The sequence below is a fragment of the Scylla paramamosain genome, chromosome 48, assembly GCF_035594125.1.
Source record: "Scylla paramamosain isolate STU-SP2022 chromosome 48, ASM3559412v1, whole genome shotgun sequence".
Lineage (NCBI taxonomy): Eukaryota > Metazoa > Arthropoda > Malacostraca > Decapoda > Portunidae > Scylla > Scylla paramamosain.
In genome coordinates this window covers 2,018,779-2,036,278 of record NC_087198.1, presented here as the reverse complement: position 1 = coordinate 2,036,278, position 17,500 = coordinate 2,018,779, and the positions used below count along the sequence as shown (strand labels likewise).

Genomic DNA, 17,500 nt, shown 5'->3' with positions numbered 1-17,500 from the left:
TGTGTCTTCTTTCCTCCATATTTCCCTCCACAAGTTACCTCCATGTTTCTCCTTCCTCACAGACCTTCCTCCATGTTTCTTCCACCTCTCCTCCAATCCTGACTATTCTGTGACACTTGCTTCATTGATAAAATAGTGCTTTTGTTATATAGTCTGCCACCACAGCCAATACTTCTTCTCTCCACCACCCTCTCTCCTTTCCTCCAATATCTCCCTCCACAAGTTACCTCCATGCTTCTCCTTGTTTGCACACCTTCCCCAGTCATCCCTCCACCTCCCCTCCAATCCTCACCCTTCTCTGATCCTTAGTTCACCTGCAGGAAGGCCCTGGAGAAGGCATGCCGGTCGAGCCACCTCCGTGACGGCTGCGGCATAGACCCTCGGGGCGCAGTGAATCTGCTCCACCACTTGCAGGAGTCCAGCCAGGCACCGAACACTCTCTTGATGCATGGAGACGCGCGTGTCAGCCTCGTACAGGCGCCTCTCTATATACATTATCCACCTATGGGGTCAGGATCGGTTAAGAGAGACAGGCAGGGAGGCAGGGGGGCAGGGGAGGGAGGGGGGGAAGGAGAAACAGAGGGGGTGGGAGTTGAAAAGGGAAAATTTTGTAATGGAGGGAGAGAAGAAAGAGGAACAAGTGACAACACAGCTCAAAGTGAATAATGAAAAGAGAAGGACAATGATGATAACAAGAAAATAAGGAAGGAAGGAGAGAAAACTGAGAAAGAAAACAAACAAACAAACAAATATCATTACCAAAAAAGGAACAGCTGATTCTTCTTCTTCTCCTCCTCCTCCTCTTCCTCCATCCTCCTCCTCCTTCCTCCTCCTCCTCCTCCTCCTCCTCCTGCTGCTGTGAATACTTACTTCAATCTAATGTGCAAATTCTCCAACAGCTCTTCCTTTGTCTTGATGCATCTCCTTTTGATGTCTTGCAAGCTGAGAGAGAGAGAGAGAGAGAGAGAGAGAGAGAGAGAGAGAGAGAGAGAGAGAGAGAGAGAGAGAGAGAGAGAGAGAGAGAGAGAGAGAGAGAGTTAGTAACACCTCCAGTAAGAATTTCATAGTATTTTTTGATTATTTTTATTATGTTCCTATATTACTACTACTATTACTACTACTACTACTATTACACACACACACACACACACACACACACACACACACACACACACACACACACACACCTTTTGATGGTTTTTCAACATGTGCATCAAATTCTTGCGGTGTGAAGTGCAGAGGTCAGGGAATATAGATGGGTCATTCACCTTCCCTGCCCTCTCCTGGTTCTTCAACAGAGCCTGCCAGAGAGAGCACAGGTCAAAAAAAGCACTATTTTCACTATGAACCAAGAGACACAGGATAGTCAGAATTGGAGGGAAGGTGGAGGGAACATTGGAGGAAGGTCTGTGAGGAAGGAGAAGTGTGGAGGTAACTCATGGAGAGAGATATGGAGGAAAGAATAGAGGGTGATGGAGGGGAAAATGGCTGGCGGTGATGTCAGACTATCTAACAAAAGCACTATTTTAACTATGAAGCAAGACTCGCAGGATAGTCAGGATTAGAGAGAAGGTGGAAAAAACATGGAAAAAGATCTGTGAGGAAGGAGATGCCTGGAGCTAACTCATGATGGGAGATATGGAGGAAAGAATAGAGGGTGGTGGAGGGAAAAATGGCTGGCGGGTGATGTCAGACTATGTAACAAAAGCACTATTTCAACTATGAAGCAAGACTCGCAGGATAGTCAGGATTGGAGAGAAGGTGGAAGAAACATGGAGGAAGGGTCTGTGAGGAAGGAGAAGTGTAGAAGTAACTCATGGAGAGAGATATGGAGGAAAGAATAGAGGGTGGTGGGAGGGGAAAATGGCTGGCGGTGATGTCAGACTATCTAACAAAAGCACTATTTTAACTATGAAGCAAGACTCACAGGATAGTCAGGATTGGAAAGAAAGTGGAAGGAACATGGAAGAAGGTCTGTGAGGGAAGGAGAAGTGTGGAGGTAACTTGTGGAGGGAGATATGAAGGAGTACCTGTGAGAAATTGCTCTGCTCCTGCACCACGTAGGCAGCATCATGCATGAGCTGCTCCAGGCCACACAGGCGCTCACCAAGCCCCTTCACCTCCTTCATCTGTGGCCGGTCTGCCTCTCGAAGCACAGCGCTGACCTCTTGCCCCACTTGTTCCAGCAGCCCCTCACTGATCTGTGTGGCAGCAGCAGTACTGGTGCTGAGTGAGTGTGTGTGTGTGTGTGTGTGTGTGTGTGTGTGTGTGTGTGTGTGTGTGTGTGTGTGTGTGTGTGTGTGTGTGTGTGTGTGTGTGTGTGTGTGTGTGTGTGTGTGTCTACTTGAAATGACGCGGGTTTTTGAGGGTGTTTTTACAGTTGCAGTGACAGATTAGCAACATTTCTGCATTATTGACAGGAGAAACACTCTTTTAAAAGGCTCCAGTTGAAGTGACACGAGCTTTCAAGTTTGTTTTTACAATTGCAGTGACAGATTAACAACATTTCTGCATTACTGACAGGAGAAACACTCTTTTAAAAGGCTGTAGTTGAAGTGACACAGGTTTTCAAGGGTGTTTTTACAGTTGCAGTGACAGATTAACAACATTTCTGCATTACTGACAGGAGAAACACTCTTTTAAAAGGCTGTAGTTGAGGTGACACAGGTTTTCAAGGGTTGTTTTTACAGTTGCAGTGACAGATTAACAACATTTCTGCATTACTGACAGGAGAAACACTCTTTTAAAAGGCTCCAGTTGAAGTGACACGAGTTTTCAAGTGTGTTTTTACAATTGCAGTGACAGATTAACAACATTTCTGCATTACTGACAGGAGAAACACTTTTAAAGGCTGTAGTTGAAGTGACGTGGGTTTTCAAGGGTGTTTTTACAGTTGCAGTGACAGATTAACATTTCTGCATTACTGATGGGAGAAACATTCTTTTAAAAGGCTGTAGTTGAAGTGATGTGGGTTTTCAAAGGTGTTTTTACAGTTGCAGTGACAGATTAACAACATTTTTGTATTACTGACAGGAGAAACACTCTTTTAAAAGGCTGTAGTTGAAGTGACGTGGGTTTTCAAGGATGTTTTTACAGTTGCAGTGACAGATTAACATTTCAGCATTACTGACAGGAGAAACACTCTTTTAAAAGGCTCCAGTTGAAGTGACGCAGGTTTTCAAGAGTGTTTTTACAGTTGCAGTGACAGATTAACATTTCTGCATGACTGACAGGAGAAACACTCTTTTAAAAGGCTGTAGTTGAAGTGATGTGGGTTTTCAAGGGTGTTTTTACAGTTGCAGTGACAGATTAACAACATTTCTTCATTACTGACAAGATACAATCTTTTAAAAGGCTGTAGTTGAAGTGATGTGGGTTTTCAAGGGTGTTTTTACAGTTGCAGTGACAGATTAACATTTCTGCATTACTGATGGGAGAAACACTATTTTAAAAGGCTGTAGTTGAAGTGATGTGGGTTTTCAAGGGTGTTTTTACAGTTGCAGTGACAGATTAATATTTCTGCATTACTGATGGGAGAAACACTCTTTTAAAAGGCTGTAGTTGAAGTGATGTGGGTTTTCAAGGGTGTTTTTACAGTTGCAGTGACAGATTAATAACATTTCTTCATTACTGACAAGATACACTCTTTTAAAAGGCTGTAATTGAAGTGATGTGGGTTTTCAAAGGTGTTTTTACGGTTCCAGAGACAGATTAACAACATTTGTGCATTAGTGACAGAAGAAACACTTTTGAGAACCAGGCTGAGTGTCCCTGTGGCCTTGGAAACATGCAATATTCTAACACAGGGGGAGGGGGGAGCCACAGTAAAGACAATTGTGACAACACTCAACTTGTTAAACAATGCAAGATTACAAACTTGACTCAATCCTGCGGAAACAGAATTACGCAGCAAGAATTAGGTGTGAATACCTGACATACACACACACACACACACACACACACACACACACACACACACACCTGAGCCAGTCCCCTGCAGCAGAGTTGGGCAATCTGTCTGACGTCACTTTGGCTGTCCTTGGCGCTGATCCAGTCCAGCAGTGACACTTGCCTCACTGACAGACAGACACACAGAGAGAGAGAGTGAGAGAGATATATCAACAATTATTCTTATTTACAACAACAACAACAACAACAACAACAATAACAACAACTTACTTTCTCTTTTTCCTCCTTCTCCTCCTCCTCCTCCTTCTCCTCCTCTTTTCTCCTCCTCCTGCTCTTCCTCCTCTTCCTCCTCCTCCTTCTCCTCCTCTTCCTTCTCTTCCTCCTCCTCTTTCTTCTGTGCTGTGCTTGTCCTCCTCTTCTTCCCAGCTTCTTCCTCTTCCTCTTCCTCTTGTGTCTTCCCCAAGAGTTCAGGGAAGACTGGAATCCTTGCCGGTAGCTTAAGGTCCTCTTCAAAACTGTAAGTAGTAGTAGTAGTAGTAGTAGTAGTAGTAGTAGTAGTAGTAGTAGTAGTGTTGACAGACGGACACACATACACACACACTCCAACCAATCTTTCATCTCTTTCCTCCTCTCTCCTCTCTCCTCCTCCTCCTCTCTTCCTCCTCCTCCTCCTTCTCTCCCTACCGGTAAGTTGGCAGGAAGAGTGGGGCATCACACAAAACTATAGGAGAGACTTGTAAATGATAAAGAATATAAGCAAGACATTCTCTCCACCTCCCTCTCTTCTCTCCTCCATATCTCCCTCCAAAAGTTACCTCCAGGCTTCTCCTCCCTCACAGACCTTCCTCCATGTTCCCTCCACCTTTCCTCCAACCCTGACACACACACACACACACACACACAAACTCACGACTGAAGCAGGGCGACCTTCTCCTCCCGGCCACTGAGATACTCCACAAAATTTTGCTGGAATGCGTCATGTCTTGTTCTGAAGGCTGCCACAATGTCCTCCAAGTTGGCCACCACTGCTGCCCAGCCTGCAGTAGTAGTAGTAGTAGTAGTAGTAGTAGTAGTAGTAGTAGTAGTAGTAGTAGTAGTAGTAGTAGTAGTAGTGGACAGAGGAAAGAAAGAGGAAGAGGAGAGAGACAAATTCATAACAATTATTTCTTCTTCTTCTTTGTTCCCTCTTCTCTTCTTTATCTTTTTCTCTTTCTTCCTCTTTACTTTCCCTCTCCTTCTGCTTTCCCTTGTGACCTTCAGAACCCCTTGTGACCTTCAGAACCCATGACCTTCATTTTGACACACTCACAACATTCAAATTTGAAAAACCTAACTTAACCTAACTTAACATAACCTAACCTAATCTGACCTAACCCGACCTGACCTTGTTGCTGCAGATGCTGGTCGTGAACAAGTTGGCGACACGTTCTGGTGACCTCACTAGCGTGCTCGTAAAACTGCTGTGCTAACTGTGTCCGCGCCACCACAGTGTTGTAAGTGGCTGGCATGTTGAGACACCCCTCCACCTGTGCCTGCAACAGTATTAGTAGTAGTAGTAGTAGTGGTAGTAGTAGTAGTAGTAGTAATTCAATAAAATAAAGCTGAATAAACAAACAAACAAACAAACAAACACACACACACACAATAGAATAACAGAATATCAAGGAGTAAAAGTTGTATTTGGCAGTGGTCAGAGGTGAGGTCAGCCAGGAAGGTGAGAGGTCAGTGGGGAGGGCTGCAGCCTGGGGTGGTACAGCCAGCACTGGGAGAGTGACCACAAGGATGAGGGAGGGGAGGTCAAGAGGGCATGGGGGGTCACGGCGAGGGGGACGCAGCCAGCGCACTGAGGACTGGTGGGCAGGATGACAGGTAGCAGACTGGGGCTTCAAAAAATTGAGGAAAGAGACAGGAAGGAAGTGTGTGTGGAAGAGAGTGGTGGGTGAATGGAGCAGCATCACCAAGGAGGCTGTCAGTGGTGGTGAGTGGGGAGTCACCAGGGAGCTGTGGAGGAAGGCTGCCAACCACACAGATGAGGCTAGCAGGCAGACACAGGCAGGTGTGTCTTGTGCTGGGCCTGCCACATGTAGGTCTGTTGGCTTGCTGCATCTGCCTGCCTCACCACTGCAAGTCAACCACCATTCTCAACCCTTCACCACCACCACCACCACCACCACCTACCCTGAGGTCGCCGTCCCCGCCAGGCTGCACAGAAGGGGTTGGTGGAGCCGCTCCCTCAATGGCCACCTTGGAGAACAGAAAGATGGGGGACGTGTCTGTGCCGGCCGAGTAATGACATACCCGCTTGCAGGAGTCCAGTGTTTCACCCCCAGATGCCAGCAGCACCTGTTGACAATAGTAGTAGTAGTAGTAGTAGTAGTAGTAGTAGTAGTAGTAGTAGTAGTAGTAGTAGTAGTAGTAACACACACACACACACACACACACACACACACACACACACACACACACACACACACACACACACACACACACACACACACACACACACACTAACCACTGTCACCTCGCAAACAAGCAATAGGCACATAGCAATTCTACAAATTCAACAAACAACATCAAATATTAACACAACTCACAAAACATTAACAACAAACAACAAAAAATAAAACAAAAATCATTACAAAACACAAACTAACATGACAAGTACAACAAGATTGCCAGAGTGACTCGCGTGTGTCAATGACCCTGGCAGAGTTGACAAGCTGAAGAGGGGAGGCATCCCAGACACTGCCACACACACACACACACACACACACACACACACACACTGCGCAGCCTGAATTGGCCCACACAGGTAAACTCAGTCAGTCAGTCAGTCAGTCAGTCAGTCAGTCAGTCAGTCAGTCAGTCAGTCAGTCAGTCAGTCAGTCAGTCAGTCAGTCAGTCAGTCAGTCCATCAGTCAGTCAGCCACACAGTTAGTTAGTTAGTCAGTCAGTCAGTCAGTCCATCAGTCAGTCAGTCAGTAAGTCAGCCAGTCAGTCAGTCAGTCAGTCAGTCAGTCAGTCAGTCAGTCAGTCAGTCAGTCAGTCAGCCAGCCAGCCAGCCAGCCAGCCAGCCAGCCAGCCAGCCAGCCAGCCAGCCAGCCAGCCAGTCAGTCAGTCAGTCAGTCAGTCAGTCAGTCAGTCAGTCAGTTAGTCTCTTGGTGCAGGCTGCCTCTCCCTCGCCAGCTCCAGCCAGCGTGCCTTGCCTCACCAGCCGAGGGACACACAGCCTTGTCACTGGTGAGTTTGTTGTGCACCACAGTCAGGCAGGGTGTGTCTGCTGGTGCCCCCTCACTCTGCCAGCCTCTCTGCCATTCCTCTCACTGCCCAGGAGTCTCTCCCGCACCAAGCCACGTGACGGCCGCCACCCAGCACCGCCCATGCCAGGACCCACAGGACCATCACCCACACCCCTCCCATCCGTCCACATCTCATCGAAAAACTTGTCTTATTTGGCCTCAGCGGAGACACACACACACACACACACACACACACACACACACACACACACACACACACACACACACACACACACACACACCAGTTTGGAAGAACTCTAAGCTAACCAAACTTAACCTAACCTAACCTAAGCTAAGGTAAGCTATCTGGCAATACTGACCTGTTTGTCTGGGGGCACCTTGACAGCATTGTGTATTGCACCCTTCAACACCTCAACACTGCACAAAATAAATAAACCAATTATTATTATTATTATTATTATTATTATTATTATTATTATTATTATTATTATTATTATTATTAGTGTGATTGTTGCCTCAGATTGTTCAGCTAACTAAAGGCTTACTCAAGTACCTATGTAGGCCTATGTATATTTACAGGTCACAAAATCTGTAGGCCTATGTATATTGACAGGTCACAAAATCTGTAGGCCTATGTATATTGACTGGTCACAAAATCTGTAGGCCTATGTATATTGACAGGTCACAAACACACACATTGATATAATTCTAATTACATAAATACCTTTGCCAAAAAATACATCTCTCTCTCTCTCTCTCTCTCTCTCTCTCTCTCTCACTCTCTCTCTCTGCCTACCTCTCTAGTGCCAGGTTCATGTCAAAGGTCATCATGGTGCCAGTGTCAACGAGGAAAACGTAAATCATGTTGGCTCGGTTGAGGTCAGGTCAGGTCAGCCAGCCAGCCGTCCAATCACAATCCACAAAGCTCTGGGCCAATGGGAGGGCTGATGGTGATCCCCTGTTGACCAATAGGATGGCTTGGTTTTTGCTTGGCTGAGGAGAGAGAGAGAGAGAGAGAGAGAGAGAGAGAGAGAGAGAGAGAGAGAGAGAGAGAGAGAGAGAGAGAGAGAGAGAGAGAGAGAGAGAGAGAGAGAGAGAGAGAGAGAGAGAGAGAGAGAGAGAGAGAGAGAGAGAGAGAGAGAGAGAGAGAGAGAGAGAGAGAGAGAGAGAGAAAGGTTAGGTTAGGTTGCTTTAGATTTCATTGTGTTAGGTTAGGTTAGGTTAGGTTAGGTTAGGTTAGGTTAGGTGAGGTTAGGTTAGGTTAGGGGTGGGTCAGGCTAGGTCGACGCATCACCTGTGGTACAAATGCATCAAAAACACCTTTGGTCATTTTTTTATAGCATCACCTTAGTTATCCTGCTAAATTTGCAGCTACAACCAACACTGCCATCCCCTTTACTTCTTGCACCATACCCTAACCTAACCTAACCTAACCTAACCTAACTCTAACCTAACCTAACCTGACTTAAGCTAACCTAACCTGATCTAACCTAACTCTAACCTAACCTGATCTAACCTAACCTGACTTAAGCTAACCTAACCTAACCTAACTCTAATCTAACCTAACCTAACCTGATCTAACCTAACCTAAGCTAACCTAACCTCACCCAACCAAGGCTAACCTAACCTAACCTGACCAAAGTTAACCTAACCTAACCTAACCCTAAGCTACCTAACTCAAGCCACTAGCTGCATCAGACAACAACAAGAGGTGCCCCTGTGTTGGCAAGCTTCCCACTGCCGCAGCGCCATTCACACTGCAGCCATCAAGGAGAAAGCACATGGGCACCTTCTCTCTGTCCCAACAACTCGTGTGGCTTGACATGCGCACGCACACACACACACACACACACACACACATATTTATTTACACACACACATATATTTATTTACTTATGTGTGTGTGTGTGTGTGTGTGTGTGTGTGTGTGTGTGTGTGTGTGTGTGTGTGTGTGTGTGTGTGTGTGTGTGTGTGTATGTGTGTGTGTGTGTGTGTGTGTGTGTGTGTGTGTGTGTGTGTGTGTGTGTGTGTGTGTGTGTGTGTGTGTGAGTGTAGTGAGCAGTGTTGTTTATAGAAAGTGTGTTTACTTCAAGATTATTCAAACCATTTGTGTGTGACATGCACATTTGTGACAAGCCAGCGACAACTTTGTTTGTTTGGGCAGCACGTTAATTTTAGCATTGAGAACAGAGAAGGCTTCCGTGCTGGAACACGCTGCATGCCACTCACCAAACCACTCACACTAATCCCACTCATTTTCTTCACCTACAAATACAAGTTGTTGCAAGTATCATAATTTATTGATTTATTTCATCAGTGTAGGTGGTTTTCAATGACACAACTCCAATTCTGCACTGCACATTGTTTGTTTGTTTGTGTTACTGTGTCTTAGTTGTTCACACCATAAAAAGGGTGAGTGTTCAGTGGTGAAGTGTGAACACCTTGCCTCAGAGGAAAGGGTCAATGCATGTTGGTGTGTTGGTGTTGCACATGTTCCTGTCCCTTGCTAATGTTCAACAGTCAACAAAAGGTGCACTCAGTAATTGCAAAGGAGAAAAATTACTTTAAATCTACAGTTGTGTTTACTGACCAGCGCACCACTGGTGTGCCAAGCCCCACACACCAGTGTGCTCACTGCTGCACCCGTCCACCTGTCCACGGTGCACAACAACCTCACGGCTTAACACAACACAACACAACACAACACAAGCTAACCTAACTCAACATAATATTACCAAACCTAACCTAACAAAACCTAACCAAACCTAACTTAACCTAACCAAACCTAACTTAACCTAACCAAACATAATATTACCTAACTTAATCTAACCTAACCTAACCAAACCTAACTTAACCTAACAAAACCTAACTTAACCTAACCAAACATAATATTACCTAACTTAACCTAACCAAACCTAACCAAACCTAACTTAACCTAACCAAACATAATATTACCTAACTTAACCTAACCAAACCTAACTTAACCTAACCAAACCTAACCAAACCTAACCAAACCTAACTTAACCTAACCAAACCTAACCATACCTAACCAAACCTAACTTAACCTAACCAAACCTAACTTAACCTAACTTAACCTAACCAAACCTAACTTAACCTAACCTAACCAAACCTAACCAAACCTAACCATACCTAACCAAACCTAACCTAACCTAACTTAACCTAACCAAACCTAAAGTGAAGCAAGAATTGACTTACTGGTTCACAATTGGCAGGTGAAGCAAGCAAATTTACAGTTTACAAGACGCTGGCGTGACCTGCGAGACTCAACACTGTCCTTTCTTTCTTCCTTCCTTCCTTCTTTCCTTCCTTCCTTCCTTCCTCTATTTGTTCTCCTTCCTTCCTGCAGACACAACACTTAATGATATTCATGAAACAAATAACAACAGGAGGAGGAGGAGGAGGAGGAGGAGGAGGAGGAGGAGGAAGAGGAGGAGGAGGAGGAGGAGGAGATAATTATAAGGAAAAAGAGACCAAGGAGAGAGAGAGAGAGAGAGAGAGAGAGAGAGAGAGAGAGAGAGAGAGAGAGAGAGAGAGAGAGAGATCAGGAAATTAAACCTTAGTAGTAGTAGTAGTAGTAGTAGTAGTAGTAGTAGTAGTAGTAGTAGTAGTAGTAGTAGTAGTAGTAGTAGTAGTTTTCGTTGCGTGTGTACGAGAGAGAGAGAGAGAGAGAGAGAGAGAGAGAGAGAGAGAGAGAGAGAGAGAGAGAGAGAGAGATCGCCCTCACTCACCAGGCAGAGGAGACAGCAGCGGCCTGAGAGATGCCTTCAAAAGACACACGCACACACACACGCACACACACACACACAGGCAGGCTCACACGCACACACAGACACACATACACACGGACAGCAGGAGGAGGAGCACTGTGACAAAGGTAAACAAGATCTTGATCTTGATCTTGATGGTACAGGTGGCACAGGATCACTCCTGAGCCAGGCCTTTGGATCGGCAACTCCTGTAGAAAGGGGGAAAAAAAAAAGAGAAACGAACAGCATCCTCTATCCTAATTGTTCATACACCTGGCACGCCACATTCTCTCCAGAAACTCTTTCACCGCCTCAATCATCCTTTCATTGGCCTCTCTACCCAGTCCCAGCAACAACACCATCCATTCCTTTCCTGTCTTCTCCACTCTTTCATTCCTATCATGCCCTAACTCAGTCAGTATCACTTGCATCATCTCATTCCTGTCTCTGGCATACTGCACACACTCCAGCACCACATGTTCCACCGTCTCATCCTCTCCCATGTCACACATCTGGCACACTTTGCTGCGGGACTCAGACCACCTGTAACTCCTTGCATTCACATCCATACACTGTGCCCTCGCTCGGCAACAATGACGATGATCTTGTTCTTGATCTTGTTGTTATTCTTCTTGTGACGTCTTCCGCAGATCAGCTACTTGAGAGCACGGGGTCAACATTTCTCCTCTAATTTAACACCTAAACTCCCTCAGGCGTACTTCCCAGGCGTGCACAAGGGACTTTTTCATCTCTTTTAGGGTCCCTTCCCTTTCTTCCTTGCCACGACACACTGGCAGCACTGTCAGCGTGCCTCTGTGTGTGAGCTGGAGGAGGCAGTAGACACCTGCCGAAACGATAATTACTCCCAGTGAGGTGTGCAGCACTGTTCAGGGGGTGCTGTGAACTTATCATTAAACCCAGATGTGACCTCACTGAACGTTTCCCTTTGTGTCTCACAACACAAGGGGGCAGTCACAGCCTGCCCTCTAAAGACAACTCTCTTCCTCCACACAAAACTACAAGCACCTAATAACACACACACCATTCACTCAAAAATTTTAAAATCATCATGGCGACTCCTACACCAGCCTCGGAGTCCCCATCTGGTGAGGGGACCATAAATGTCCCCAGGTCGGACTGCCTTTCCGTCGATGACCCTAAGTGTCTTGACACCCCCCTCAACTTTTTCTTCATTAACTTGTGCATTCGCGGTCTAAGATCTAATTTTCAATCTGTAGAACACCACCTCTCCTCTTCTAAACCTCATCTTCTTTTCCTCACTGAAACTCAGGTGTCTGAGGCAACTGACAGTAGCCCCTTTTCTGTTCCCTCCTACTTTCTCTATCCTCATTTTCGATCCAAAGCTGGATGCTGCGTTTATGTGCCAATGACTTAACCTGCTCTCGTGCCCATGCTCTTGATCTTCCGAGTTTTCCACCATCTGGCTACGACTACAGAGTCACTCTCATACCAAATTTATCTGTGCTGTATACCTCTCACCTAACTCCTCTGACTATAAGAAATTCTTTGACTACTTAACTTCCAAAGTGGAGCACATTCTGACCCTCTTCCCTTTTGCAGAGATCTCCATTCTTGGAGACTTCAATGTTCACCACCAGCTTTGGCTTTCCTCTCCCTTCACTGACCATCCTGGTGAACTAGCCTACAACTTTGCTATCCTCCATGACCTAGAGCAACACCCTACTCGTATTCCTGACTGTCTTGGAGATACGCCCAACATTCTTGACCTTTTCCTGATCTCTAATCCTTCTGCTTATGCTGTCACCCTTTCTTCTCCATTGGGCTCCTCCGATCACAATCTCATATCTTTATCTTATCCTATCACTCCAATCCCTCCTCAGGATCCCCCTAAGCGAAGGTGCCTCTGGCGTTTTGCCTCTGCTAGTTGGGGGGACCTGAGGAGGTATTTTGTTGATTTTCCTTGGAATGACCACTGCTTCCGTGTCAGAGAGCCGTCTTTGTGTGCTGAGCGCATAACAGAGGTGATAGTGTCTGGCATGGAGGCGTACATTCCTCACTCTTTTTCTCGTCCTAAACCTTCTAAACCTTGGTTTAACACAGCTTGTTCTCGTGCTATACATGATAGAGAGGTGGCCCACAAAAGGTACTTAAGCCTTCCATCACCAGAATCTCATGCACTTTATATTTCTGCCCAGAACCATGCCAAGTCTGTTCTCCAACTAGCCAAAAACTCCTTCATTAACAGAAAATGTCAAAACCTTTCAAGATCTAACTCCCCTCGTGATTTCTGGCATCTAGCCAAAAATATCTCCAATAACTTTGCTTCTTCTTTCCCTCCTCTACTTCAGCCAGATGGCACCACTGCTATCACATCTATTTCTAAAGCTGAACTCTTTGCTCAAACCTTTGCTAAAAACTCTACCTTGGACGATTCTGGGCTTGTTCCTCCCTCTCCTCCACCCTCTGACTACTTCATGCCACCTATTAAAATTCTTTGCAATGATGTTTTCCATGCCCTCACTGGCCTAAACCCTCGGAAGGCTTATGGACCTGATGGGGTCCCTCCTATTGTTCTCCGAAACTGTGCCTCCGTGCTTGCACCTTGCCTAGTCAAACTCTTTCATCTCTGTCTGTCAGCATCTACATTTCCTTCTTGCTGGAAGTTTGCCTACATTCGGCCTGTTCCTAAAAAGGGTGACCGTTCTAATCCCTCAAACTATACCGTCCTATTGCTTTAATTTCCTGTCTATCTAAAGTTTTTCAATCTATCCTCAACAGGAAGATTGTTAAACATCTACCACTTCACAACCTTGTATCTGATCGCCAGTATGGGTTCCGTCAAGACCGCTCTACTGGTGATCTTCTGGCTTTCCTTACTGAGTCTTGGTCATCCTCTTTTAGAGATTTTGGTGAAACTTTTGCTGTTGCCTTGGAGATATCAAAAGCTTTTGATAGAGTCTGGCACAAAGCTTTGATTTCCAAACTACCCTCCTACGGTTTCTATCCTTCTCTCTGTAACTTCATCTCAAGTTTCCTTTCTGACCGTTCTATTGCTGCTGTGGTAGACGGTCACTGTTCTTCTCCTAAATCTATTAACAGTGGTGTTCCTCAGGGTTCTGTTCTGTCACCCACTCTCTTCTTATTATTCATTAATGATCTTCTAAACCAAACTTCTTGTCCTATCCACTCCTACGCTGATGATACCACCCTGCACTTCTCCACGTCTTTTCATAGACGTCCAACCCTTCAGGAGGTAAACATATTACGCAGGGAAGCCACAGAACGCCTGACTTCTGATCTTTCTAAAATTTCTGATTGGGGCAGAGCAAACTTCGTATTGTTCAATGCCTCAAAAACTCAATTCCTCTATCTATCAACTCGACACAACCTTCCAGACAACTATCCCCTCTTCTTCAATGACACTCAACTGTCCCCCTCTTCTACACTGAACATCCTCGGTCTGTCCTTTACTTATAATCTGAACTGGAAACTTCACATCTCATCTCTAGCTAAAACAGCTTCTATGAAGTTAGGTGTTCTGAGATGTCTCCCCCAGTTTTTCTCATCCCCCCCCCAGCTGCTAACGCTGTACAAGGGCCTTATCCGTCCATGTATGGAGTATGCTTCACATGTCTGGGGGGTTCCACTCATACTGCTCTTCTAGACAGGGTGGAATCAAAAGCTTTTCGTCTCATCAACTCCTCTCCTCTAACTGACTGTCTTCAGCCTCTCTCTCACCGCCGCAATGTTGCATATCTAGCTGTCTTCTACCGCTCACTCAAACAATGCTACAACGTAAATCCCTTTGCTCTTCCTCATAAAATTTTGCTTTTGTTTAACTTTATCTTGTTATTCATGAGCCACCCAAATAAGCGGTGCAGCCATTACGTCACTGGTATGACTGTATAAGTGCCCACATCTCCCCTGTCTTTGCTGCAGTGTTGCGGCACATCCCCTCTGTGTATTCCGTCACCAAGGAAAGTCAAGCGTGGCACAGTTTTGAGCGCAGTCCCCCCCGCAGTGACATTGGTGCAGTCACCCCTTCCATCAACGCAGTCTTCAAAGAGAACGGCACAGATTGACGGTGACTAAAGCAAACTTACAAAGTCAACCTACAGTTAATAATAATGATAATAATAATAATAATAATAATAATAATAATGATAATAATAATAATAATAATAATAATAGTAGTAATGGTAATAAGAGGAGCACTAGTGTAACTGAGGGTGCAGCGCGGCCTTTCACTTCCACCTGAAGGAAAATGAAAAGCAAGATTTGTGTTTGTACAATAATTTTATTGAGAAGCAAAATGAGACAGTGTGAATATTGATAACAGAAGTGTTTGCGCTGAAAACTTTCGTGTTGTTAGTGAAGGAGCAATGCGTGGAGCGGTGTGTCCTGCCGCCAATATTCACACCAACAACCGCCACCATCACAACCCGCACTCTGAACATTACATGTGTGTCCGTCTGTCTGTCTGTATGTCTGTCTGTATGTATGTGTGTGTGTGTGTGTGTGTGTGTGTGTGTGTGTGTGTGTTTATGGGTGTGTGTATGTGTTTGCTTGTCTACTCAAAAATAAATAAATAAATAAATGATGGTGGCAGTGGTGTGGTGTGTGGTGTGGTGCAGCAGTGCCGTGCCAGCACCACGCCACACTGCACCACAGTCACCTCAGCAGTGGGGCAGTGGCGGGCTGCCTCCTGCACCTCCTCCAGGCACTACCTGGCCAGAGACACCAGGCCAACCACCACCACGCTGCCTGTCCCCGGGTAGCGTCACCACCGCCACCACCACCACCACCGCCGCCTGGCCAGACTGCCAGCACTCACCCTGGGAAAGGTGAAGCAGCATGGGGCTCCCTCTCTCCCATCACCTCCCTGGCAGTCTCCTCCCAGCATCTCTTGCACCTCAAACACAACTTGTTTTTTGTTGGTAATAATGACAATAAATTTAATTATGAAGTTTAATGAGCTTATGTTTTTTTTTTTTTTTTAATGCGAAGTTAGTTAGTTTAATATAACTGATCTGATTACACTTTCTGCTATTTGTCATTTCTTAATGCAAAAAATTATTTGTTTGTTAACTGTGTAATGGAGTGTGTTGTGTCACGAACACTGGCCTGCTTCACAACAACAACAACAACAACAACAACAACAACAACAATAACAACAACAACAGCATGGCCTCATCATTCACACAAGCTTACTAAACAAAAAACAAAATAAATAAATAAAACAAAATAAATAAATAAAAATAAATAAAATAAAGCAACAATAACTTTAATACAAAAAAATATAATTTAAATCAAACAAATTTTTTTTTTAATATTTTAAGAAAAATCATGTTTTTTTTCAATCTTGACAAACAGTCCCATTATTTACCTCATTGTAGCCCAATCCTGCCCAACCCAGCCTATTCCAGCCCAATCCAGCCAAACCCAGCCTATTCCAGCCCAATCCAGCTCACTCCAACTCATTCCAGCCCAATCCAGCCCAATCCAGCCGATTCCAGCCCAATCCAGCCTATCCCAGCCTATTCCAGCCCAATCCAGCTCACTCCAACTCATTCCAGCCCAATCCAGCCCATCCCAGCCTATTCCAGCCCAATCTACCTCACCCCAACTTATTCCAGCCCAATCCAGACCATTCCCGCCCATTTTAGCCCAATCCAGCCCATTCTAGCCCAATCCAGGTCATTCTAGCCCATTCCAGCCCAATACAGACCCTTCTAGCCCAATCCAGCCTATTCTAGCCCATTCTAGCCCGATACAGCCCATTCTAGCCCATTCCGCTCCAATACAGCCCATTCTAGCCCATTCCGCCCCAATCCAGCCCACTCTAGCCCAATCCAGCTCATTTCAGACCCATTCTAGCCCAATCCAGCTCATTCTAGCCCATTCCAGCTCAATACAGTCCATTCTAGCCCAATCCAGCCCATTTCAGACGCATTCTAGCCCAATACACTTACCCACCACTCTGAAAACCAATCTCTCTCTCTCTCTCTCTCTCTCTCTCTCTCTCTCTCTCTCTCTCTCTCTCTCTCTCTCTCTCTCTCTCTCTCACCACCACCACTACTACTACTACTACTGCTACTACCACCACCATCACCACCACCACTACTACTAGAGTCATGCAGGTAGAGGTTGGAGGGCAGCAGTTGGAGGTAACAGTGACCATAGGGAAATTAGGTACAATTTAGAATGGGAATAATAAACTGTTAGAAGCAAAAAGACTAGTAAAATACCTGACTTTAGGAAAACACACTTTGAGGAATTAAAAAGGTACCTCCAAGGACTTGACTGGCAAGGGATGCAGGGTCAGGTCAGGTCAGGGACGGAGTTCAGAGAGATAAGGCAGGGTGAGACGCGAGGTGAGGCGCGAGGGTGCAGGACAACAGGAGGCAAGATGTGTCCATAAGGGGCGGAGGAGAGAGGAAGGGGGAGACAGGTGTGAATGTGTTGGAATGTCAGGTCATGCTGAAATGAGAGAGGTGAGGTCGAGGCGAGTAGACGAGGGAGTGGAGAGGATGGTAGGGGCCAAGATCAGGGGATTGGGTGAGGTAAATGTAGATGAATTGT

General features: G+C 45.6%; 3 long non-coding RNA genes across 4 annotated transcripts in view; all 3 read right to left on the bottom strand.

Moving 5' to 3' along the window:
• The window catches only part of LOC135095328 (uncharacterized), a 1,156-nt gene extending 216 nt beyond the window's left edge, over positions 1-940 (bottom strand). Inside the window, exons 1-2 of the long non-coding RNA XR_010264284.1 lie at positions 871-940; positions 293-502 (exon numbers count right to left, since the gene is read on the bottom strand). This is a non-coding gene — a long non-coding RNA (uncharacterized LOC135095328). The remainder of the gene's footprint in view (positions 1-292; positions 503-870) is intronic.
• Positions 941-2,157: 1,217 nt separating this feature from the next.
• LOC135095327 (uncharacterized) lies at positions 2,158-11,514 on the bottom strand. 2 transcript variants are annotated; one of them, XR_010264282.1, is made up of 10 exons: positions 10,919-11,514; positions 10,386-10,530; positions 7,966-8,162; positions 7,529-7,586; positions 6,088-6,252; positions 5,294-5,441; positions 4,820-4,946; positions 4,180-4,424; positions 3,982-4,076; positions 2,158-2,201 (listed from the first exon to the last, which is right to left on the bottom strand). It is a non-coding gene; the product is annotated as an uncharacterized LOC135095327 (long non-coding RNA). The 2 variants fall into 2 exon arrangements; XR_010264283.1 differs by lacking the exon at positions 10,386-10,530 and having other exon boundaries at positions 10,919-11,512.
• Positions 11,515-15,429: 3,915 nt separating this feature from the next.
• Positions 15,430-17,500, bottom strand: part of LOC135095246 (uncharacterized) — a 9,808-nt gene continuing 7,737 nt past the window's right edge. Inside the window, exon 4 of the long non-coding RNA XR_010264161.1 lies at positions 15,430-15,753. This is a non-coding gene — a long non-coding RNA (uncharacterized LOC135095246). The remainder of the gene's footprint in view (positions 15,754-17,500) is intronic.